Source organism: Ursus arctos, unplaced genomic scaffold, assembly GCF_023065955.2.
Source record: "Ursus arctos isolate Adak ecotype North America unplaced genomic scaffold, UrsArc2.0 scaffold_19, whole genome shotgun sequence".
In the NCBI taxonomy this organism is placed as follows: Eukaryota; Metazoa; Chordata; class Mammalia; order Carnivora; family Ursidae; genus Ursus; species Ursus arctos.
Window position 1 is genome coordinate 57,646,943 of NW_026622863.1, and position 25,390 is coordinate 57,672,332.

Consider the following 25,390-nt stretch of genomic DNA (forward strand, 5'->3'; position numbering starts at 1 on the left):
TTAAGATCTTCATCTTCCAGATGAGGTAAACCCAAGCTCAGAAAGAGCGTGTTAATTGTCGAAAGGCATGGAGCTGGCAAGTGGCAGAGCAAGGGCTCGGATCCCGCCAAATCCGACTTCAGAACGTGTGCTCTTAACCACCGTGATACACCCAAATGGTGGTTAATGCTTCCCAATTTACAGATGGGAAAACTGAGGCTCAGGGAGAGGCAGATGACTTCCCAAGGTCACAAAGCAAAGGCCCTGCTGAACCCTGAGGTGGAGTCCACGTCTGAAACTAGCCTGTTGCTGGAAAGCCCCGTACCATTGGTTTCTGAATTGTGTCCCCGTTTTCCGGGTGGACACCAAAGCTCCAGAAGGAGTGAGCAACTGGGGTTGCGGCAGAGGGCTGCTTGCGAATCAAGCTCCAGCCTGCCTGCCAGCCTGGCTTTGCTGTTTAACAGCTGTGTGGGCTTGGGCCGGTTGCTGGCCTTTTTTGAAGCTCCATTGATTTCTGCATCTGTAAAATGGGTATGATGGTCTTCCTGCCTCCACTCTTGTCCCCCCCCCCCCACACACACAGAGTCTACTGCTAGTGGGGTAGTGTCAAACTCTATTGAGACTGTACTCCTCCTCTGCTCAGAAACTTGTGCTTCACAGCTCCATCTCAGTAAAGCCAAAGATCTCACCATGGCCCACAAGGCCCTGCGTGGTGTGTCCCCTGGGGCCTCTCTGATCTCATCTCCCTCTCCTCTCCCTGTCACTCTTCTCCAGCCACCCTGGCCTCCTGGGTGTTCCTCAATTCCACAAATACTCCATGCATGGTCCTGCCTCAGGGCCTTTGCATTTGCTGTTTCTTCCACCAGGAATCCTCTTTCCCCCGGTTCTGCATGGACGCCTGCCTTTCACATCACCAGGTCTCCTCCAATGTCACCTGCTCTGGAAGGCCTATCCTGACCATTCTATATAAACGAATTCCCCTCCTCACTCTTTCCCCTGACTTTGCTTTGTTTTTCCTCATAGCCCTGGAAGTATTTATTTGTTTATCTCTTTATCATGTCTCCTCACTAGAATGTAAGTCCCAAAAGGGCAAGTGTCTTTGTTTTGTTCAGTGCTGGATCCTTAGGACCTGGCATACAGTAGGCGCTCAAAAAGTTTTTGTTGAGGGGCGCCTGGGTGGCATAGCGGTTAAGCCTCTGCCTTCGGCTCAGGGCGTGATCCCGGCATTATGGGATCGAGCCCCACATCAGGCTCCTCCGCTATGAGCCTGCTTCTTCCTCTCCCACTCGCCCTGCTTGTGTTCCCTCTCTCGCTGGCTGTCTCTATCTCTGTGAAATAAATAAATAAAATCTTTAAAAAAAAAGTTTTGTTGAATGAAGAGTAACAAATCCTTGCACTGTGTGAACTAAATGAGTTAATGGATGCAAAGAGCTAGTATGGAGCTGACATCAGGAAAAGGCTGAATAAACAATAATTATTATTACAGTTGTTACTCATTGCCCTACAAAGCCTTCTGATAGCATGCAGGAGAGAAACAACAGAGAGAAAGTCTACCACACGAGGGAAAGAAGACAGAGAAAGGGAAAGGTTGAGAAGTAAGAGGTGGGGATCAAAGACACAGGAGGGGAGAGATGGAGTTGGGGTGGAGGCAGACACAGGTGCAAGCATCCAACTCCCAATGCATTTGCTTGACAATGGCAGAGGCAAGTCCTTGTGCGCAAGAAGCTTTGAGATTGCCGTGGCCACTGCCCACCTCTTTGCAGACAGGGAAACTGAGTTCTGGGGCTGGGGGGGGGTGCTTTTCCGAGGGCACCTGAAGTGATAATGCAGCTCCCACATATGAGGCCTGATTGTGGGCTGAGAACGTGCCCATCATTGTCCCAGTGCATCCTCATGCCGGCCCCATGAGTTTGGCCCTGTCATTACCCCACTTTACAGGCCAGCAACACGCCTAGGGTCCCCCGGCTGCTCCTGGTGGCAGAGCTGGGCTTAGATTGCAGGAGATCAGACCGTTGAGTTTGTGCTGTTAACCAAGACAGAGCCATGGCCCCCCTTACTCTGGCCGAAGTGTTCTCCATGGAAGCCTCCTGCAGTGAAGACAACATGAGCTGCTATTTATTGAGTGCCAACTGTGTGCTGGACATTGTGACTGTTGTATTAACTCCCTGGATTCTTTCAAAAATTCTATGAGATGGATACTTTTATTATTCCCATTTGACTGATAGAAAATTAAGGCCAAAACAGATGAAATCCCATGTACCTGAGGGCACCAGGGAAGAGTATGTGAACTGGGACACACCAGAAATCCAAACAGGAAAGAAGGCCTGGCACGCCCATTCTAACCATATTCTGCCTGGTAACTGGTGATGTCATCAGTACCAGCTAGGATTAAATCTACCTGGCCACGGGTGATGTCATCATTCCCACCGAGGGTCTAAACTGGAGATGTCATTGCTTCTGCTCAATCTATAGGGTAACTGATGACATCACTGGTGCCACTTGAGCTTCCTCTTGCAGAGGACGTTCTATGAGCTGGCTGCCTGTGCTAAGCACTTTAATAGCTAGTGATAGATATTTGGCACTTATTACGTGCCAGGCAGAATGCTAAGCCCTTTATGTATTAAATGTATTAATATATTTGTATTTAATGTATTAATGTATTAAACCCTAAGTGATGTGTATTAAACTCTAAGTGGTAGGTACTAGTGTCATACCCATTTTACAGATGAGGACACTGAGAGAAGGCTGCCCAAGACAGAGCCATGGCCCCTGTTACTCTGGCCGAAGTGTTTCTAGGTACACCTAGAAAGCATCAGAGCCCAGGCAGTCTGGCTCCAGAGCTTGGACTGTGAATCACTATATGAAACCACCAAAGAGTGGCCAGGACCCAGAAAACCAATTCAGAGGCCTCCATCTGTCCTCTATGCCAAGTCTGCCACAGAAGGTCCTCAGGAGAAAGCCCCAAACTCATTCCCTTGACGGTCAGGGCATCTCCGCCATGCACCCATCTCTTCACCCCAGCACTGGAACCGTCCCCATTCAGCTGTGAGCCCAGGGCTGTCAGGGGCCAGCTCTGACTCCTCTGTGGGTGTAGCATAAGCTATAATAGAGAGGGGACTCAGAAAATGGGGGTGCTGGAATATCGGGATGGATGTGTCATGGAAAAAAGGAAATGGGAATATGGGAGCATTCTGAGTTCCCAGAGGAGGGGAGGGATTTCCTGCAGGTGGCACGGACCTCATTATTCTTCATTCATAATGACATGGTTATGCAGAATCGAGTAATGGGCAGCATGGGTCTGGGATAAAAGCCATCAGGGAGCTAAGTTCATGGACCAGAAGTAAAATGTTGGAGCTGAAAGGGAAGGAGACAGGAGAACCAGGGAGGGGGCTGCTCTATGGAAGAGAAACTGGGGGGATTTTTTTTTTAAGATTTTATTTATAAGTAATCTCTACACCCAATGTGGGGCTCGAACTCACAACCCCAAGATCAAAAGTCAGGTGCTCTACCAACTGAGCCAGAAAAAAAATTGGGGGAACAGCTCCCGTGCCTGGAGTGGGTAGGGGTTTTACTATTTTTTTAATTGAAAATTTTTTTAATTTTTGAAAAGATTTTGTTTATCTATTTATTTAGAGAAAGAGAGAGCAAGCAGGAGGAGGGACAGAGGGAGAGGGAAAGGGAGTCTCAAGCAGACTCCCCGCTGAGCACAGAGCCCAAGGTGGGGCTCGATCTCACAGCCCTGAGATTGCCACCCGAGCCAAAACCAAGAGTCACGGTGTCCCAGGTCTTAATGGAGAAAAAGGAAGGGACAACGAGCATGCTAAATGTCACTGTGGGTCCTGACTGTAATCCTGGTATTTTCTCTCTGTGGTAAAAATTTGAATGGTTCCAGTATTTTATTTTTGATTGCTGGGCTGCTGTTTTCCTGCGTGTGACTCAGAACCAGAACTGGCTCGGAGACAAGGGCATGTTGGTGGCCTCTCAAGGGTCGCAGATGAATGACGGGTTCGGTTCTGCGACAGCAAATATTTATTGAGCGCCTACTACGTGCCAGGCCTGTTCTAAAGCTGGAGTCAGCACACTTTTTCTGGAAAGGGCCAGACAGCAAATATTTTCAGCTCCAAGAGCCACGTGGTCTCTGCTGTAACACTCGCTCGGCCTTACAGCAGGTAAACAGCCGTGGATAATACGTAAATGATGTGTCTGGCTGTGTTTCCCTAAACCTTTGCTTACACAGACAGGAAGCGGGAGGGTCTGACCTAGGCCGTAGTTTGCAGACCCCTGTTCTGGAAGCTGAAAAAATGGAGGTTACAGGGACATAATCCCTGCCCTCACAGAACTCAGATCTTAATCTACTCCTACACACAGGCGGAGGGAAACAGCTCACACCTAAGTTAGATCCCGTCCTTCCTGTGTTCAGAGTCTGCACCTGGCACCAGTCTCACTCAGTTAAAACAACATCCTTACCAGGATCCACAGGCCCTACACCATCCAGCCCCCTTTGTCCTCTCTCTGACATCATCTTCTGCCATCCCTCCACTGCTTCCTCTGCTCCAAACACACCAGATTCAGCCCTGCCTCAGGGCCTTTGCATATGCCATTCTCTCTACTGGCATGCTCTTCCCTTAGCTAATCATGTGGCACTCTCATCTGTTTCTAGTCTTTGTCCAGGTATCACCTCCTCCATGAGGACTTTTCTGAGCACCTTTGCCTCTGGACTCCTAATACCCCTCACTTGCTCGACCTTTCCTTTCTTTCTTCCTCCCTTCCTTACTCCCTCCCTCCTTCCTTCCTTCTTTCTCTTCCTTTCTTCCTTCCTTCCTTCCTTCCTTCCTCCCTCCCTCCCTCCCTCTTTCTTTCTTTCTTTCTTTCTTTCTTTCTTTCTTTCTTTCTTTCTTTCTTTCTTTCTTTCTTTCTTTCTTTCTTTCTTTCTTTCCCACAGCATCCTCCAACCTGCCAGTAGTTTGCTTATTACATTCATTATTTATTGCCTGACGCTCCCAACTAGAATGTCAGCTCTGTGCTAGTGGGGATTTTTGTCTCTCTTTTCCCCTGCCGTGTTCCTAGTGCCTACAACGGAGCCTGGCAGACAGGAGACGCTCAACACACTCTTGCTGAATAAATGAGTATGTTCTGGTGGTAGACACAGACTGAACATGTGAATACATAATTATAGAGCACACTGGCAAATCAGGGTAAGTGCTATGAAGAAAAAGTGGAAGAGGGTAAGAGAGGGCAGGGGCCTGGGCTGTTATTTTAGCAGCGGAGTCCAGGAAAGCTTCTTGAGGTAGTGACGTTTGGAGTAGATAGACCTATCATCCAATAGACAGTTGGTATTATGAGTAAATGAATGAATGGATGGGTGTGTAGCTGATGGAATTAATGAATAACTGGATGAGTGGATAAATAAATGGATCAGTGAGGAAATGGATGACTGGATGGAGGGTAAATGAATGAATGGAGTGTATACACAATGAATAAATAAGTAAGTGGGCAGATGGATGGAAGAATCAATTAATGCATAAATCAATCAACAGATGAACAAATGGACAGATGGACAGATGGATGGATAGATAAATGACCTTTTGTGCCCCTGTACCTTTGCACATGCTATACCTCTTGCTTGTTATCCCCTCTCTTCATCTCCCCACTCCAAGAACTCCAGGCCAAGTTCCCACGGCCCAGTTTTTGCTGAGTGTATAAAAGGCTCCCTAATCAGGGCACCTGGGTGGCTCAGTCAGTTGAGCATCCAACCCTTGGTTTTGGCTCAGGTCGTGATCTCGGGGTCATGAGTTCGAGCTCTGTGCTCCATGCTCAGCAGGGAGTTGCTTGAAGATTCTCTCTCTTCTGCCCCTCCCCTCCCGCATAAATAAATCTTAAACAAAAAGAAAAAAGGCTCCCTAGTCTCACCCCACTCCCATCCTCTGCCCGGCCACCATATCCCCTCCCTCGTACTGATGCTCTGATGATCCTAGATTGGGACAATATCGCTGCTGGTAGCTTAGCTTTACAAAGCAGCGGTCCCTCTGGGGCTGAGCCTGACTCCGAGTCATGCCTGTGTTCCCAGCACACCCAGCACCCCACTGGTACAGGAAGTGGGGAGGGTCTCCAGAGATGCATGCTATGCATGTGGCTGAGGTATAAAGTCTAGAGGCAGAGGACTCTGACAGCGTCACTGTCTTGGGGGGCGTGTGCAGATCTGAGTGTGGGGCTTGGGTGTGTTGGGCGTCTCTGAGTGAAGGGCCTGCAAGGAGGCAGGTCTGTATCTCTTGCACCTGGCCTGGCCCTCAGTATACCTGGAAAATCCTCCATGCTGTGTGATCTTGGGCAAGTCCGTTTCCCTCTCTGGGCTTGAGCAAATGGAGAGAATCAGACCAGCCATTTCAAGGGCCTTATTCAGTGCCAACCTTCTAGGAGTCCTTCACCCATTCTCTTCCCTTTTTTGTTGCTGCCCTGATTAGCCTGGAGTGTGTCCCTCTCTGCCTCCTCTCCCGGCTTGGAGACTTTAGAGGACAAGTCTTGGGTCTGACCAACATCCCTGATATCAGTAGCTCCACAAAGGTCAGGATCAGACTCATTGGGTTCCTGGAATCTCCCAGCACATGATCTGGAACACAGGATGCTTCACAGGAAGGTTGTTGACTAAGAAAATTAATGGATGTATGACTTCTGGCACCAGGTGAGCTCCTACTCATACTTCAAAACACATCTCAAAAATGCCCTCCTCTGAGAAGAGTTCTCTGACTCCTCCTGACTGGCCAGATAATAATTGTTAATATTTTTATGGTACTCGTTATATCCTAGGCATCCTAAATGCTTTCTCATACATACATGTTGTATCATTGAACTCCCAAAAAGCATCTAGAGTCAGATTCTGACTCTAGATAAATGAGAGAAATTGATAAATGAGAGAAATTGATAAATTATAAAGGAGAGAGATTTCTCTTATAAATGAGAGAAATTTCTCTAATAAGCAGAGTACAGCCAAAGCGACGGGATGTCACTTTCGTGATGAGGTTATAAAAGACTAGGACCTCTACCTTGCTAGCTGACTCTCTCCAGGTGGTCTTGATAAAGCAAGCTGACAAGTTAAGGCTGTGGGGCAAGGAAGGGAGGTTGGCCTCTAGCCAACAGCCTGCAAGAAACTGAATCCTGCCGACAACCATGAGAGCGAGCACAGACACTGACCCTCTCCAGCGGAGCCGTGAGATGAGAACACGCTCCCAGAGACACTTGGATTACGGCTTCGTGGGAGTCCCAGACGCAGAGGGTCGCTACAGCTATTTCTTTTTTTTTTTTTTAAGATTTTATTTATTTATTCGGCAGAGATAGAGACAGCCAGCGAGAGAGGGAACACAAGCAGGGGGAGTGGGAGAGGAAGAAGCAGGCTCATAGCGGAGGAGCCTGATGTGGGGCTCGATCCCAAAACGCCGGGATCACGCCCTGAGCCAAAGGCAGACGCCCAACCGCTGTGCCACCCAGGTGCCCCGCTACAGCTATTTCTAAAAACGTTATTTTCTTCTCAAGTTAAAGCTGCTTTAACTACATAAGATGGAAAAAAAGTCAAACAATAGGATCACATTTTCCCTGACCGACATCCTCCATCTTCCTTCCAAACCACACCTACCCCGATAATATTTTGGTGTCTATTGTTCTTAAAAAAACACCTACTACGTGATTTCGTGTTTCCCGACCTAAGAAACTATGCAACAAATATGTGTTGTGTTGTCAGGAAGTTTCGTCTGTGGGTACATCATCTGTTACATGCAGATGGAGAACTGACACGGGTTTGGGCATGAAGCACAGAGAGGTGAAGAAACTTGTCCCTGATCACACAGCTCGAAAGGGGCAGAGCTGGGATCTGAACTCAGGCAGTCTGACTCAAAAGTCCATGCACTTGACCACACTGCTCTGATGCTTTTTAAGCCCATCACACTCACCAGAATATTCTAGGCATCTCCAACCTTTACAAATGTCCACAGCACTCTTCTCCGGCCCACCTTATCTGCCTAGAAGTCATGTATTCATGGCCCATCAGGGACACACTTCCAGGAGCTCCTGCTCCCACTCTGGGGTCCCACAGCTCTGCCCCCCACTGTCGTACTCTGACTTCCTTGGGTCATGCCCGTCTGTGGCTGGCGCCGCCTTGCCCTCAAGACTGGGAACTCTGGAAGGCCAGGAGTGAGTCTGATTTCACACCTTCTCCCTGCGTTCCCCGACATGGGGCCCGGTGTGGTAGGGTCTGCAGGAGATCGTGGCTTCTTTATGACCAGTTTGGTCCTTTACCAAGCATGTATCATCTTGGGAAGAGGGTGCTAATTATAGCTGCCCTTTATTGGGAGCGTGTATGCGCTGGCCTCGGTGTAAATATTTTATACGCATGATCTCATTCAGATCATGCATCAGCCCTGTGAGGTAGGCTCCACGGACGGCCCCGCGTCGCAGGTGAAGGAACCATGGCTGGGAGTGGGGAGCCTCTCATCCACTGACATTCTATTCCTGCGTAGACCCCCCGGAGGGGCCCGCCATGGTTACTTCGGGGTCACCGGTGCCCAGTCTTCACCTGGGCAGCTCTCTCAGAAGGCGGGGTCCTGGGCCCCACCCCGGAGGCCCCAGGTGAATAGACCTGGGTGGGGCCTGGGGATCTGCATTTTTACAAGTTCCCAGGTGATCTCATGGCAGGTGCTTCTAGATCACTCTTGAACCAAAACACTTGGCATCATCCTTGATTCCTCTTTTCTCCTTACCCCCTACATCCAGTCCATCTGCAGATGTTGTCAACTTGACCTTCCAAACGTATCTGGAATCTGACCCCTTGCTGCCATCACTTTTTAACCAACCCACCATCGTCTCCTGCCTGGACCACTGTAGTCACCTCCTCTCTAGTCTCCCTGTTTCATCAACTTGCCTCCTTCAGGCTATTCCCCCAAGTCAGCTCATGTCCGTTCTCTTCTCAGAGCCCTCCAGTGGTTCCCATCTCATTCTGAATAAAAATACCATGACAGCAAGACCCAGAAGGATATGGCCCCTGTACATTCCCTCCTTGACCTCACTTCCCTCCTTCTCCCCCCACCCCTCTGCTCCATCCATACCTCCTTGCTGTTCCTTGAACGCACCTGGTATGCTCCCACCTCAGGACCTTTGCACAGGCTGTGTCCCTCTCAGAATCCCCATGGCACAGTCCCTCTACTCCTTCAAGTCTTTGCTCAAATGTCACCTTGGCAATGGGACCTTGTTTGGCCATTCTGTTTAATAGCATATCAGCCCCCAGGTAGCCCCAGTCTCCTTCACCTGCTGTCCTTCTGTTTCCCACAGCACTTTTTACCTTCCAACGTATCATTTATATCATTTACTTATTTACTGTGTTTGTTATTTATTGTCTATCTGTCTTTGACTGCAAAACACCAGCCTACAGAGGGTGGGGACTGCTTCACTTACTGCTCTGTCCCCAGCACCTAACACTTGTACATAGTGAGCGCTCTGTAAATATCTGTTGGGTGATTGAAATAAATCCTTTAAGAAATTCTGCTTGAGGGGCGCCTGGGTGGCTCAGTTGTTAAGAGTCTGCCTTCGGCTCAGGGCCTGATCCCAGGGTCCTGGGATCAAGCCCCGCATCGGGCTCCCTGCTCCGCTGGAAGCCTGCTTCTTCCTCTCCCACTCCCCCTGCTTGTGTTCCCTCTCTCGCTGGCTGTCTCTCTCTCTGTCAAATAAATAAATAAAATGAAAGAAAGAAAGAAAGAAAGAAAGAAAGAAAGAAAGAAAGAAAGAGAAAGAAAGAAGAAAGAAATTCTGCTTGACGGGCGGATGGCTCAGTTAAAAGAGCACGTGACTGTTGATCTCATGGTCCTGAGTTCGAGCCCCATGTTGGGTGTAGAGATTACTAAAAATAAATAAATAAACTTAAAAGAAAGAAAAAGAAATTCTGCTCAAGCTGGTAGGATGATGGAGAACCTTTGCTTCCTGGTTATTTTTACATGCTGCTTGCATTTTCTAAAACAATAATCATGACCTTATAACCAGGAAGGAGAAAAGGCCACCGAAGCTAATTTTTAACACATTATTTTCTTTTCAGATTAAAACAATTTTAATTACACAAGGTGGAAAAAATGCGAATAAGAGGGTAATATTTCCCTTGACCAGCACCTTCCTTCTCATGCCCCCTTCCAGATGGACCCCCTCATAATATTTTGGTGTGTAGTCTTCCAAACACATGTACTATTTATTGACATCAGGGAGCCACTGCCTGTGTTTGTAAATAAAGTTTTATTGGCACACAGCCACACTCGTTGGTTTACGCATCATCTATGGCTGCTTTCACCCCGGGAAGGGCAGAGTTGAGGAGTTGTGATAGAGATTGTAGGAGGCTCGAAGCTGTAAATATTTACTATTAGAGACTTTACAGGAAAAGTTTGCCAACCTCTGATTTATATAGATAGATAAATAAGTAACTGAAAAATACTTCCTATGATTTTTTGTGTTTAGGAAATAGAATCATACTTGGTATACTGAACTTACTTTTCTTTCTTTTTTTTTTTAAGATTTTTATTTATTTATTTGAGAGAGAGTCAGAGCGAGAGAGATCACAGAGGGAGAGGGAGAAGCAGACTCGCCGCTGAGCAGGGGGCCCAATGCGGGGCTCGATCCCAGGACCCTGAGATCATGACCTGAGCTGAAGGCAGATGCTTCACCGACGGAGCCCCCCAGACACCCTCGAACTTACTTTTCGCATCTAACAATGTGTTGTGGGGAACTTTCTGGACCCCTACATTTAAATTCACTTTAATCTTTTCCACACCTGCATAACCTTCCAACATCAGTCTATAGGAACTTTGACCCTTCTCTGGATGGGGCTTTCAGTGGTTTTCCATTGTTCTCTTCTACAAATGACAATCCCGCAAACACCCTTCTTCCTGCTTCCTCGTGTACACGCAGAGATATTGCTGAGTCAGGCATGGGCTAAGCTTTTACTACATGTTGCCAAATGGCCACCCACAACAATCTTAGTTTCCTTTTTAGGAAAGAAATGGAAAAAGAAACCAACCAGTAAGGTATTTATTACACGGCTATTCCGCCCCAGGTTTCACCTGCAATTCCCTGAACCCCGAACACACCGGGGATTTGCTCAGCTCTTTGAGCTGTTCCTTCTCCACCTTTGTCTGCCTGGTGACATGCTGTGAGGGCCTCAGGGTCCACCCTAGGTGATCAGACGGAATTTTGCGACATTAACTACACACTTAGACCATATCCCAGCAATCGCGTTTCCAAGTACCCACAGGAAGGCATGCACAGGTGACATATGAGGACGTGCCCAAAGCTGCCCGCGGCCCCCTTGCAGGTGGGACTGGGAACATGGAGACGAGCACCTGCCCTGTTACTTGGGGAGTGGGTAAGTAAAAGGGAGTGGATTGCCCCAAGTGTTCCAGAAGCAATAAATCAGAGTTACATATGGAAACGGGGGAAGATCCCAAGAACATAATGCTGAGTGGAAAAAGTAAGACAGAAACCTGGGTCCTACGGCACAATTCGAAAGTTAGAACTATCTTTCGTATGGATGTAGTTACACAAAGCAGACTGTCCGGTCTGCAAGTGTTTACACATACCCAAGGAGGCATGAACGCAACAAGTGGGGTTTGTTCAGGGATGGGGCTGGCGGATCGAGGTGGAGAAAGAAAAAAGAAGGAAAAACAGGGATATGGATAAAGGACAGCGAGACAAGAACTGAAACTATGTAACTCTATGCACCCAGCTCCGTCTCAGGGGGTCATCTTTTCTTGGAAGCCCCCCAGCCCTCCCCAGCCAGAAGCAGTCACTCCCACTCTCAGTTCCCACCAGCGCCTTCAGCCACCATGGGTAAAGCTCACATTTCCCTAGACCGAGGGACTGTGTGACCGTCTTCCCGACCACGGCACAGACAGTTTGAGGGCAGGAAACCAAGTCTGTGCCTCAATGTTCTTAATCCACGAGGCAGGGGGTCATGATAATGGTAAGAGTATCCACCATAGTTGCTGGAGGGTTAAATGGATTCCTGCCCCGTGCTTCGCGCAGTGATTGCAGCACATTGCAAACACTCGATAAATGTTGCCAGCTATTATTATCATGATTAATATCATTGTTATTATTGAGATTGGCTTCCAAACACTGGGAAACGTCTCTCCCCCCCATGCCTCCTTTTCCAGGAAGCCTTCCAGGATTTCTCCTAAGGAGCTCTGCCCGTGCCTGTGGCCTCTCACGTGTAGCCTCTTCCCCAGGCGTGGGCATTGCCTGCTCACCTGCTCGTCTCTCCCGCTGGGCTGGGAGCTCCTCAAGGGCACAGACCTGAATCGGTTCACCTCGCCTTCCTTAGAGCCCAGCATAGCTGCCAGTGTCTCTCAGGCCTCCGGAATCATCTGCCCACCTGAATGGAACGCAGGCTGGGAGCTCAGATAAGGCAGGTGTATAATTAACGAATATATGGCAGGCTGTATATGTTAACAGCCTGGTGACAGGGTAGAAACTGTAAATGCTGAGAGTCCCAATCTGGTTTCAACTCACGTCCTGCCTCCTCCCCTACTGCTCCCCTCCGTGTTCCCTGCACTCCAGCCTCCTGCTTGACACACCTGCCCCAGGACCCACCTCTGAGCCTCAGCCTGAGCCATGCAGCACCCTCACCTTGGGATGTCCTTCCTGCCCCTTCTTCCACGCACCCTGTGGCTGGTGATGAGATTTGCACACACAGTGCCCACGCCTGAGCCTCGTGAGCCTGCCTTCCCGTCCCTGCCCTCCACACCTTCCCATTCTTCCCTCTGCCATCAAATAAAACCCACAAGCTTTTCCACAGAATTGTTGGTGGCTTTTTTTTTTTTTTTTAAGTCAGGCATTTTGAGGTATCATCCATATGCAACTGTGTAATTATATCACGGACACCTATATCATTTTTCTACACGAGGTGAAATTCACCCTTTTTAGTGCACGGTTCTGCGTCAAGATACAGGACGGATCCATCAGCCCTGAAATTCTCTCGCGACATCTGTCTGGTTGCTGAGGTCCGCAGGCAGCGAGGCCCTCAATAGGTCAGCACACTCGTGCCTTTCTCTTTAAAAACAAAAATAAAAAGCGACTGCACAGAACTCCACAACGCGGATGTATCAGAGTTTATTTCAACCAATCCATGGAAGAGGGGGTTGATAGACATTGGATTGTTTCCAGTGTTTTCCTATTACAAACAAGGAAATGAGAGCAAAGATGAATGTTCCAATGGGATCCTTCTTGAGAACACAGACCGATTGTCTTTTGCTAGGGTAGACAGTAGTAAGACTGATGGCTCTTAGGGCATGTGCGTCGTTCCCTAATACTTTATTATGAAACATCTCAAGCACATAGAAATGCTGGGGAGGAAAGTACCCGGTGGACACACGAGTAGCCCTGGCTACATTCAACAGTTGCGATTGGCTGTATTGATTTTATTACAAATACATCTGCGTATCTTTCCCTCTATCTCAGTGGTTCTGATCCGGGGACAAATTTGCCCCCTCAGAGGACATTTTGCAACGTCTGGAACCAGACTCTTTTTTATTGTGATGACCTGTGTGTGGGGGAGAGGCGCTGGTCCACATCCTACCGTGCCTGGGATGGCCCCCACCACAAAGAATGACCCAGGCGTCAATACTGCCAAAGCTGGGAAACCCTGCTATCCACTCATTAGAATACTTTGCAGACTTCAGACACTTCAGTTCTAAACACTTCATCACGTTATCAGCTAGAGTTCATGCTCTGTTTATGGCTCCCTTTTGAGGTAGAATTCACAAAGAGTAACATGCAAAGCTCTTAAATATACCACTCCATGAATTTTGACAAATATGTATACAACTATAAGAAAATACAGAGCAGGCGTGCCTGCCTGGCTAGCTAGGTCAGTAGATGGTGCAACTCTTGATCTCAGGGTTGTGAGTTCGAGCCCCATGTTGGGTGTAGAGATGACTCAAAAATAAAATCTTAGGGGCGCCTGGGTGGCGCAGTCGTTAAGCGTCTGCCTTCGGCTCACGGTGTGATCCCGGCGTTCTGGGATCGAGCCCCAAGTCGGGCTCCTCCACTGGGAGCCTGGTTCTTCCTCTCCCACTCCCCCTGCTTGTGTTCCCTCTCTCGCTGGCTGTCTCTCTGTCAAATAAATAAATAAAATCTTAAAAAAAAATAAAAATTAAAAAAAATAAAATCTTAAAAAAAAAGAAGAAGAAGAAGAAGAAGAAAATACAGAACACTTCCACACCCCAGGAAGTTACCTTTGCTCCTTTTCTGTCAATCCCCACAAACCCACCCCAGGCAACTATCAGGCACTACCGTTCTGATTTTTATCACCACAGATGAGTTTTGTTTGTTCTAGATCTTTTTATAAATGGAATCCTAGTGTAGGTGATCTTTTGTGTCTGGTTTCCTTCAGTCTGCAAGATGCTTTTTTTTTTAAAGATTTTATTTATTTATTTGGAAGAGAGAGAGCACAAGCAGGTGGAGGGGCAGAGGGAGAGGAAGAAGCAAGCTCCCCACTGAGGAGTGAGCCCGATGTGGGACTCGATCCCAGGACCCTGGGATCATGACCTGAGCCGAAGGCAGATGCTTAACTGACTGAGCCACCCAGGCGCCCCTACAAGATGCTTTTGATACTCATCCGTGTTATTACATGAGTCAGTAGTTTGGTCGGTGTACTATTTCTCTGGATGGACGGACGTACACATGGGTTATCCACTTTTTTGCTTGTGGATACCCCGCATATTTGCAGTATGGGACTATTATGAAGAAAGCTGCTATCGATATTCTTTTTTTAAAAAAAAAGATTTTATTTATTTATTCGACAGAAATAGAGACAGCCAGCGAGAGAGGGAACACAAGCAGGGGGAGTGGGAGAGGAAGAAGCAGGCTCCCAGCGGAGGAGCCTGATGTGGGGCTCGATCCCGTAACGCCGGGATCACGCCCTGAGCCGAAGGCAGACGCTTAACCGCTGTGCCACCCAGGCGCCCCTGCTATCGGTATTCTTATGCCAGCCTTTTTCCCGGCATAGGTTTTTATTTCTTTTGAGGAAATACTTGAGTGGAACTTCTGAGTCATGGAGTTGGCGTGGGTTTACTTTAGAAGAAAACGCCAGGCCTTTTCCCAAGGTGGCTGTATTAGCTTGCCGTTGCTGCTGTTACAAATTCTCATGAGCTCAGTGGCTTAAAACGGCACGAATTTATTATCTTCAGACCTGGAGGTCAGATGGCCGAGGTGGGTCTTACAGGGCTAAAATCAGGGTCCCATTAAAACCGTGCCCTTTCCAGGAGGTTCTAGGCGAGAATTCATTTCCAGCCCTTCGCAGCTTCTCAAGTCTGCTTTTATTCCGTGGCTCACGGCCTGACCAGTCCAACCTCTACTTACTTCCGCCGGCACGTTTCCTTCCGACTCTGACCTTCCCACCTCCCTCTTATAAGGACCCTTGTGATGACACCCAAGATAATATCCAGGATGATATCCGGGATAATTGGATACCAATTATCCGACTCAAGACCTTTATTGAATCTCAACCACAAAGTCCCTTTTGCCACGTGAGGGGATGGTCACAGGTGCTAGAGATTAGAACGTGGACAACTTTCTTACTAGATTATTGTTATTATTATTATTACCAGATATTATTATATGATTAGATATCATTGAGATGAGATGAGATGCTTGCTTTTTATATTCCCACCAACAGTGTTTGAGAGTTCCAGCTGCTCCCCCATCCTCGCAATATTTAACACTGTCTAATATTTGCCATTGTGATGGGTGTGTTGTATCCCATTGTGGTTTTCAATTCGCACTTCCTTGATGACTAATGATGTCGAGCATTTTCTTTGTGTGCTTATTGGCCACTTGCATTTTCTCCTTCGTGAAGTGTCTGTTCGGATCTTTGACCCATATTTGAATCAGGTTGTTTGTCTTTTTGTCACTGAGTTCCAAGAGGGATGCCTGCGCTTTTTTATTTGACTCATTCACTTGACGTTCCTGACACCCACACCGGAAGTTCCCAATTTACCCCTCTTTTTATTCTTCTCTTCCTCTTCATCTCCCAGCCACCTCAGCAATCCTTGAGCTTTTGTGCCTTTGGGGAAAACAAGGCAAATTTTTACACTTCCGTGGGGGGTGGGGCAGCTAGGCTTAGTTTTAGGATCACACTGTCCAACATGGTGGCACCAGTCACATGAGTCTGTTCAAGTTTAAATGAATTACAATTAAATACGATTGAAAATTCAGTTCCTGGAGCTCCTGGCTGGCTCTGTTGGTGGAGCGTGCGACTCTGGATCTCAGAGTCATGAGTTCGAACCCCACATTGGGTTTGTCAGTACCCTTTAAAACAAAATTCAGTTCCTCAGTCTTGCTGGCCATATTTCAAGGGCTCAGTAGCCACATGAGGCTGGTAGTTACCATTTCCACAGCACAGATAGGCAACATTTCCATCATCACAGAAAGTTCTAGAAATATCTATAGGGAAACCAACCCGTCTCTTGCGGAAGTAACTGCATTTCCTAAGCTTACACAGATGTATTATTGTGCCAGACAACTGCCTTACCACTGGGGGTGAGGAAAGGAAGAAATAAAGAAGAGGCAAGAATGAGGGAAAAAACATCCAACCATAATAATAATTGTCTGGCATTTGGTAGGTACTCATTATGTTAAAAAAAAGTACACACAGAAATGCCAGCTAATGAGTATTTACTGAGTGCCAGGTACTTTCTTGACCGTGTTATCTGACTTATGTTTATTCCCAGAGAAATAGGAGGAGCAAGAGAAAGAGACACTCCAGCCAAGCCCTTTCTTTGCCAAATAGCAGAGGGATTAACTCTTAAATTCCACATACCTCTTGAGGCCAGCCATCCGGGAAGTCTGCTTTTCTTTCTTTCTTTCTTTCTTTCTTTCTTTCTTTCTTTCTTTCTTTCTTTCTTTCTTTCTTTCTTTCTTTCTTTTTTCTTTCTTTCTTCTTTCCTTTCTTCCTTTCCATTTTTTTTTTTTTGAGGGAAATCTTTCTTAAATGCGCCAGGCAGTTGGGGACCCCAGCTGGCTCAGTTGAAAGAGCACACGACTCTTGATCTCGGGATTGTGATATTGACCCCAATGTTGGATGTAGAGTTCATCTAAAAAAAAAAAATGTGCCATGCACTTACATTAAAACGAGGTTCATTATCTTTCCTGCCAAACCTGCTCTAATACCTGTACTCTCCCTCTTGGTAAATGGCCTCAGTGTATATCCATATATCTAGGTTAGATAACAGGGGTACCCCCATCACTGCCTCTCTCCTCCTTGCTCAACTCTCACAGCTGCCCCCCTGCCCCAAGCCCTTCTCACCACTCCCTTGGCCACAGCCTCAATTCAGGCCTCCTCCTCTCCAATCTGAACTCTTACCCTATTCTCCTCCCAGGCCTCCAGGCTCTCCCTTTTAGACTGTCCCCCATACGGCTACAGAAGGTCTTTCTATACCCAAAGCAGATACTGGTCATCCCTTGCTCATGGTCCTCCCATGGCTCCCCAGTGCTTCTAGGACAATATCCCAGCCCTTCAACTTGGCACTGGAAATGGTCTCTTTCATCTTTGCACAAACACTGCTCCCATTACCCAGAATTCTCTCCCCTTTCCCTGGTGAACTCCTATTCATCCTTCAACACCCAACTCAAGTATCCGTTCTTCCAGGAAGCCTTCTCTGACTCTCTCAGACAGCCCAGTACACACCCCCTGCACCCCTGCAGTACCCTTCAAGACCTTAGTCACTCACTGGCCTCTTCCCATTGTGAGTTCCTGGCCGCCTTTCAATCTTCCTCATGAGAGTGTGACATTCCAGCAGGGAAAAGTCTTACTTATCTTGGTTGCCACAACATCTTGGAAAGGGCCTAGGCATCTGGTGGGTGCTCAGTAAATGTGTGTGGAAAAAATAATAAATAATAGTTAGCCTCAAATGAACCCTGTGTAAAAAATAGTAAGTTTACAGAGGATATGGTCATGGGACCTCCCAACATTGCAGGCCTCCTGCTGTCGTGCTCCAAGAAGGTCACAGCGTCACTTCCACGGTGTTCCTGCCCAAATTGCATAACCTGAATCTAATCATAAGGAAAACATCAAACATCCAAACCGAGGGCCGTTCTACGAAATAAATGGCCAGTACTTCTCAAAAGGGTCAAGGTCATGAAAGACAACAAAAGACAGAAGCATCACAGATTGGAGGAGACTAAGGAGACATGACAACTAATTGTGATGTGAGCTCCTGGATCAGAAAAGGCACAGGACTGGGATATTGGTGAAATTTAAATAAGGTCCGTGGGTTGGTTCACAGGCAGTTTACAAAGTTAATATCATGGTTTCGGTCATTTTACTTTGGTTATGCAAGGGGTTAACATTTGGAGGGTCTTGGGTGAGAAATTATGGGAATTCTTCACATTATTTTTGCGACTTTTTTGGTGAGGTCCGAAATGATCTCAAAATGATAAATTAAAAAAATGAGCCACGTGTGGCGAGAACTTCACACGCAACATCTTGGTCTAACCCTCTGGATACCATTGTCTTGATTTTGCCAACAAAGAAACAGGCTCAGAGAGAAACAAGTGAGGGGCAGAGCTGGGGTTTGAACCCATGTCATCGTGTTCCAGTTGTCTGCCTTCTTAAAAATCCAACATGAATTTTTTGGGGGCAGCTACCCAGTGCAGGGAATACCACCATGGACGACACAGAGAGCCTCGTTCTTCCTGGATCTCACCTTCTGGGGGTGGGGAAGACGGACAAGGATCAAGTAAGCAATAAAATATATGATGTATGATATGATATCAGGTGGCAATAAGTTTTTTAAAACGCTGAGCCAGGGGATAGAGAGAACACAGACAGGCAGGAGATGAACTCTGAGAGCAGGAAAGGGAAGTACAGAGGAGGCAGACATTTTCAACCTCTGAGCCTTGGCTACCTTCTCTTCCCCTCATATGTGAGTTTTACCTGTCGGGGTTTGCTCGCTAGAGGCGCCGTAACCAGTGCCACAAACGGGGTGGCTTAGACAACAGACGTGTTTTGTCTCACGGTTCTGGAATCTAGAAGCTGAAAACCAAGATGTCGGCTAGGTGGGTTCTTTGTGACGCTCTGAGGGAGAATCTGCCCCAGGCGTCTCCCCCAGCTTCTGGCAGCTTCCGCTTCAAGCGTTCTTGACTTGTACGTGATGTGTTCTCTGTCTTCACGTCGTCTTCCCTCTGCACGTGTGTGTCTGTGTCCAAGTTCCTGCCCCCCTCCCTTTTAGCTATCTCTACCCCCAACATGGGACTCGAACTCACGACCCCAAAATCAAGAGTCACAGGTTCCACCGACAGAGCCAGCCAGGCGCCCCACAACCTTCCCCTTTTTTTATGAGGACATCAGTCCTATTGGAATAGGGCCTACCCTAATATGTCACCTTAACTTGATCGTCTGCCAAGACCTTATTTCCAAATACGGTCTCGTAGGTCCTGGGGGTCAAGACTTCAATACCTCTTTAGAGAGACATAATTCAACCCATCAGTCCTCACCTCAAATCCCGATTCCTCCTGAAAGTGTTTCCTCAATGCCCAACCCTTGCTAACCTGTCTGCTGACCCGCAGAGCTCCTCCTCCAGACTCATTTCCTGCAGACGCGTCTGGATACTTTTTTTTTTTTTTAAGATTGTATTTATTTATTTGACAGAGAGAGAGACAGCCAGCAAGAGAGGGAACACAGGCAGGGAGAGTGGGAGAGGAAGAAGCAGGCTCCCAGCAGAGCAGGGAGCCTGATGCGGGGCTCGATCCCAGGACCCTGGGATCACGTCCTGAGCCGAAGGCAGACGCTTAACGACTGAGCCACCCAGGCGCCCCATGTCTGGTTACTTTTGTCTGTGTTTTGTGACGGTCCTCTCAGCATGTGAGCTTGCGGAGGGCAGCATCGATGATGCCTAGACACCCCCTCGATCCCCACAGTGTATCGATACAAAGAAAGTGCTCATTCTGTGTTTTCGGAGTGCCTAAATGAATTAATTCAACAAACACTTACTGACCACCTATGATGACAAGCTCTGGGCTAGTCCTGGGGACGCGGCAGGGGCCGAGACAAACACAAATCCTGACCCCTATGGATTTCACATCCCAGTGGGGAGAGCATATACAAGATAAGTAATAAGTCAGATGGTGACACACAAAGGATCCGTGTCCTAGGGCTGCCGGGCAAAAGCGCTTGGAACACACCGGTGGCTTGGAACAACAGAGATGTGTTGTCCCACAGTAGCGGAAGGACAGAAGCCGGAGATCACGGTGTTGGCAGGGCCGCGCTCCCTTTCAAATCCAGAGGAGAGAGTTCTTCCTTGCTTCCTCCTAGCTTCTGATGGTCTCAGGCGACCATTGGGTGGCCTGGGTTGGTCTCTCTGTGTAGGGGACACTCCAGTCACAGCCTGAAGGAGAGGAGAGTGGACAGTGCTCTCTTATGAATGATGGACATGAATTTCATCGCCTGGCATTTATGACATTTCCCTTGGCATCTCAGAGGTATTTTAACTTGTCCCCCCCTCCCCCATTTCCTGGTTCGAAACTGGCGAGATTAAGAGGAAGTAGTCACGGAGGCGTGGTTCTTGTAAGAATCTGAGAATTTTTCCACCACATCGAATTCACTCCATCAGCCGCCCTGAGAAGCCCCAACAGCTGCGGGGCTGAGAAGCCGTCAGACCCCGCTTCCCGAGAGAAGCTGGGGGCCTCCGCTGTGCGCCGGCCGCCGTGCAAGATCCCAGCCCATGCCAGCCAACGCCCCTGCCAGCCTTTGTTTGCAATTACACGCACACAAAAGAGGCTTTTCCGTCATAAGTGCACAGCTCAAGGAATTATCACAAAGTGAGCAGGCCAGTGAGGCCAGATTCAAAAGCAGAACATTCCAGCCCCATCCTCACTTCGAACACCAGAGATGAGGATGTTCCTGGTCTCGAATTTCATGCAAATTGAATTGTGCAGCCAGTTTTTCTTTCACTTAACATCATGTATTCACGTGAGCTTATGGTGTAGATTGTTTATTCTCATTTCTGTGTGGCGCGGGTTGGCAAACTAAAGCCTGGGGGCCAGAACCGGCCTGTTGCCCGTTTTACAAATAAAGTTTTATTGGAACACAGCCACATCTCTTCATTCACTGTTGTCTATAGCTGTTTGCTACAATGGCTGTGGCAGAGACCACATGGCCCAGAAAGCCAGAAATATTTACTATCTGGCCCTTAACAGAAAAAGTTTGTCAACCCCTGCTGGATGGCATTCCATTGTACAAATATAACACTGTCTATTTATTCATCCAACTGTGAATGGGTGTTTGTGTGGTTTCCAGTTTCGGTTTATTACAATAGGGCTGCTAAGAACATTCTAGTACAGAGGTTGTTAAATGTTTTCTGTAAAGGGCCGGATAGTAAATATATTAGGTTTTATGGGCCACGTATGATCTTTATCACATATTCTTCTAATTCTTTTTTTTTTTTTTTTTTTTACAACTCTAAAAATATAAAACCATTCTTGGCTCTGGGCCACCCAAAGTCAGGCCACAGGCAATATCCAGGCTGTAGTCTGCCAATTCCTGTCTCCGTATATGATTTTGGTGAACGTATGTACACACCGTAGCTGGCTATGTCATGTCTTCTTTTTATAACAAACATGTCTCAGGGTGCTTGGGTGGCTCATTTGGTTAAGTGTCCAACTCTTGATTTCAGCTCAGATCATGATCTCAGCATCGTGGGTTCGAGTCCCGCATTGGGCTGCACTCTTGGTGTGGAGTCGGCTTGAGATTCTCTCTCTCTCTCTCTGCCCCTCCCCCCTAAAATAAATAAATCCTTAAAACAACGGCAACAACAACAAAAATGTTTCTCATAGTGTTTTTTTTTTTTTAAAGATTTTATTTATTTATGTGACAGACAGCCAGCGAGAGAGAGAACACAGCAGGGGAGTGGGAGAGGAAGAAGCAGGCTCCCAGAGGAGGAGCCCAATGTGGGACTCGATCCAGGAACGCCGGGATCACCGGGATCACGCCCTGAGCCGAAGGCAGACGCTTAACGACTGCGCTACCCAGGCGCCCCTCTCATAGTGTTTTACTCTGCTGAAATGAATTCACAAATAATATAACCTAAAAAAATGAATTATCTATCTGTACAGGTAATTTCAAAAAAATCGATTAACACATAATCAATCAATTTTTAAAAATCAATTAAAAAATTAAAGAGGGGCACCTGGCTGGCTCAGTCGGTAGAGTATGGGACTCTCGATCTTGGGGTCGTGAGTTCAAGCCCCACGCTGGGCATGGAGCCTACTTAAAATAAATAAACAAAGGAGAAATACAGCGAAAATAACCTAGAGTAAAATACTATGAATTCCAACCTGCATATGTTGAGGCAGTGTAGTACGGTGTTCACAGATATTTCGTTTTTTCTCTGCTTCTGAGGACATGGTAAGGTTGTACTTGGGCCAATGAAACGACAGCAAGAGTACTCCTCATGCCTGGGAGGAAGTAAGCACATGGCCTTCCACCTCTGACTGGCAGCAATGCCCCCAAGAGTGGCTCTTTGGTCGGCCTGAGTTTAACAGAGGGGACTATGGGGATTTGGAGGTCAAGTCCTCAGCTGCCAGTGAGAGTCATGAGCGTGAGTAAGAAGCAGACCTTTGCTGTTTTATGTCCCCAGGAGCTGGGGCTGGTTTGTTACCCGGCTTTCTCCTGACTGCTACAGGTATGATCACATTAGATCAGTGACCCTCAACAGGGAGCGACTGGGTCACTCAGTGCACACTTGGCAACATTTGGAGACAATTTTGATTCTTGCTATGGTCTGAATGTTTGTGTCCTCTGAAAATTTGTATGTTGAAACCTAATCCCCAAAGTGAAGGAGGTTGAGAATGTTTGTGTCCTCCGAAAATTTGTATGTTGAAATCCTAATCCCCAAAGTGAAGGAGATGAGAAATTTGGGGGGGCGGTGATTAGGTCATGAGAGTAGAGATTTCATGATTAGGATTGGTGTCCCTATAGTGCCCCTATCAAGCCTGTGACCCTGCCTTGGATCTTCAACACCTTCCCCGATGCATTCAGCTGCTGTCACGCTGATTTCTTTGCCGTTCCTTGAAAATTCCAGGCTTGTTCCCACCTCAGGACCTTTGCACTTGCTGTTCCATCCACCCAAAGGTTCATCTCTGAGAAATCCCCATGACTCACTCCCTCATCTCCTTCCTGACCTCACATCATAGTGAGGCCTCCAATGGCCAGACCATGAAAATTAGCAACACATCCCTCACCTCTCATCTTCTGCTCCTGTTTTATTTACTTCTCTTTGGTGCATGGGACCATCTAATAGCTTAGATATTTTGGGTGTCTGTTTGACTGATGGGCTGTCTCCCCCTTTACAACATAAGCTCCAGGGGTTTATGTCTGTGTTATAGTCTCAGGGTCTAGAACAGCACCTGGCATATAGTTGGGGCGTGTGCCGCCTCTATGAATGAATGAATGAATGAATGAATGAATGAATGCAAAAAATGTTTCTGCTGTGCTCCCAGAACAGGGATGGAGGCTGGGTTCTAGAGACCCATGTAGCTCAGATAAAGCTCCTGCCCTGGGAGAGTTCAATGTCTGGCAGTGGGGAGGGCTGGAGCCCCATAGGGAAAGAGAAACTGATACCACAATGCAGTCTGATAAGGACTGTGAGAGACAAGGGTTCAAAGGTTGGAGGGGCATACAAAGCCTATAAAAATAAATAGTTGTCTCTTTTTAAATTCTTTTTAAAAAATATTTATTTATTTGAGAGAGAGAAAGAGAGAGGGAGCATGGTGGGAGGAGGGGCAGAGGAAGAGAGAATCCTCAGACTCCTCACTGAGTCCCGACATGGGGCTCGATTCCACAACCCTGAGACCATGACCTGAGCCGAAACCAAGAGTCGGACACTCTACCAATGGAACCACCCAGGCGCCCCTCTTTTTCAGTTCTAATACAGGGGTTGGCAAATGACGGCCGAGGAGCCAGCTATCTGTTCTATTTGTTTCTAGCACAGCTGCATCCATTTGCCGGTGCGCCGCCGTCTGTGACCGTCTGCACGCTACAATAACAGAGCTGAGTGGTGGCAACAGGGACCATATGGTCTACAAAGGCAAAAACATTGACTATCTGGCCCTTCCCAGAAAAAGTTTCCAACCTCTGCCCTAATATTAAAAGCTAACATTTTCCGGGGCGCTTGGGTGGTTAAGCGTCCGACTCTTGATTTTGGCTCCGGTCGTGATCTCAGGGTCGTGGGATCAAGCCCTGCATGGGGCTCCACACTGGGCATGGAGCCTGCTTAAGATTCTTTCTCTCCCTCTGCCTCTGTGCCCCCCCTTAAAAAAAAAAAGAGGAAGGAAAAAAAGTTAACATTTTCTGCATGCTTACTATTGGCTCTATTTCTGAATGCTAACTATTCGTATGTTTCCCCGCATGTTTTGTTCCTTAATCTTTACTGTGACCTCTGAGATTATGAACATCCCACTTTATAGACGAGGAAATGGAGGTTCAGAGAGGCAAAGTAATTTTCCCAAGGTCACACAGTGGGGTAGGGAGGCGCGGAGCACAGAACGCACAGGGTTTTGTGCCTTGCATTTTTCACTTAGTAATGCATCTTGAAGAGGCATCTGTCTGTACTCATGCTCGGCTATCCCATTCTCCTATTTCACAGCCTCCTCCTGGGATTTATCCAGCACTCCCCCCCTGAAGAACGCTGAAGTTATTCCCTCCTCGGCCATGATTACCAGCGCTGCTGTGAACGAATGTCCTTGTGCCTAGTTCTCTGAGCTCATGAGTGGGTGTTATCTGAAGGCTGAACTCCTAGAATTGGAGTCGCCAGGTCAAAGGGCACGTGCTGCGACTTCAGCACGGAACTGAGTTCACTGGGCAGGTGGGGAAGGAGAGAATGCGGAGGGCCTTCGAGGCAGAGGAAACCTGCGTGGACAAGGGTGTAGGGTTGGGAGTGAGGCCATCCCTGAGTGCTTGAGTCTACAGTGAAGGGACGCAAGGCAGAGCGAGCCGAGGTATCTCCATCACCAGGCCAGGCTCCGTCCTGGGGGCAGTAGGGAGCCATGGGAGGGCTATGCACAGAGGAGGGGCGGGGTCAGCTCTGGGGCCCCGGAGGGAATGGACTGGAGTGGGGAGACTGGAGGCAGGGAGGCCAAGGAGGAGGCTAGGTCCAGGGGGAGAGAGAGAGAGGAGGGGGCTGAGTCTTCACCAATCAGAATTTCTTTTTTTGTTTTAAAGATTTTATTTATGTATTTGGGAGAGAGAGAGAGAGCAGGAGCAGGGGGGAGGGGCCGAGGGAGAGGGAGAAGCAGACTCCCCACTAAACCAGGAGCCCAACAAGGGGCTCGATTTCAGGACTCCGAGATCGTGACCTGAGCTGAAGGCAGACGCTCAACCAACTGAGCCACCCAG

General features: G+C 47.8%; 1 protein-coding gene and 1 non-coding gene across 3 annotated transcripts in view; one reads left to right on the forward strand and one right to left on the reverse strand.

Annotated features, from left to right (window-relative positions):
- Positions 1-12,329, reverse strand: part of MYH14 (myosin heavy chain 14) — a 92,509-nt gene extending 80,180 nt beyond the window's left edge. The window contains exon 1 of one of the 2 annotated variants that reach the window (XM_057314589.1): positions 12,249-12,329. The gene's annotated coding sequence lies outside the window, so the exon portion shown is untranslated. The remainder of the gene's footprint in view (positions 1-12,248) is intronic. The other variant, XM_057314590.1, reaches the window with a different exon arrangement.
- Positions 12,330-22,182: 9,853 nt separating this feature from the next.
- Positions 22,183-22,255, forward strand: TRNAE-CUC (transfer RNA glutamic acid (anticodon CUC)). Its single transcript has one exon. It is a non-coding gene; the product is annotated as a tRNA-Glu (tRNA).
- Positions 22,256-25,390: the final 3,135 nt, after the last annotated feature.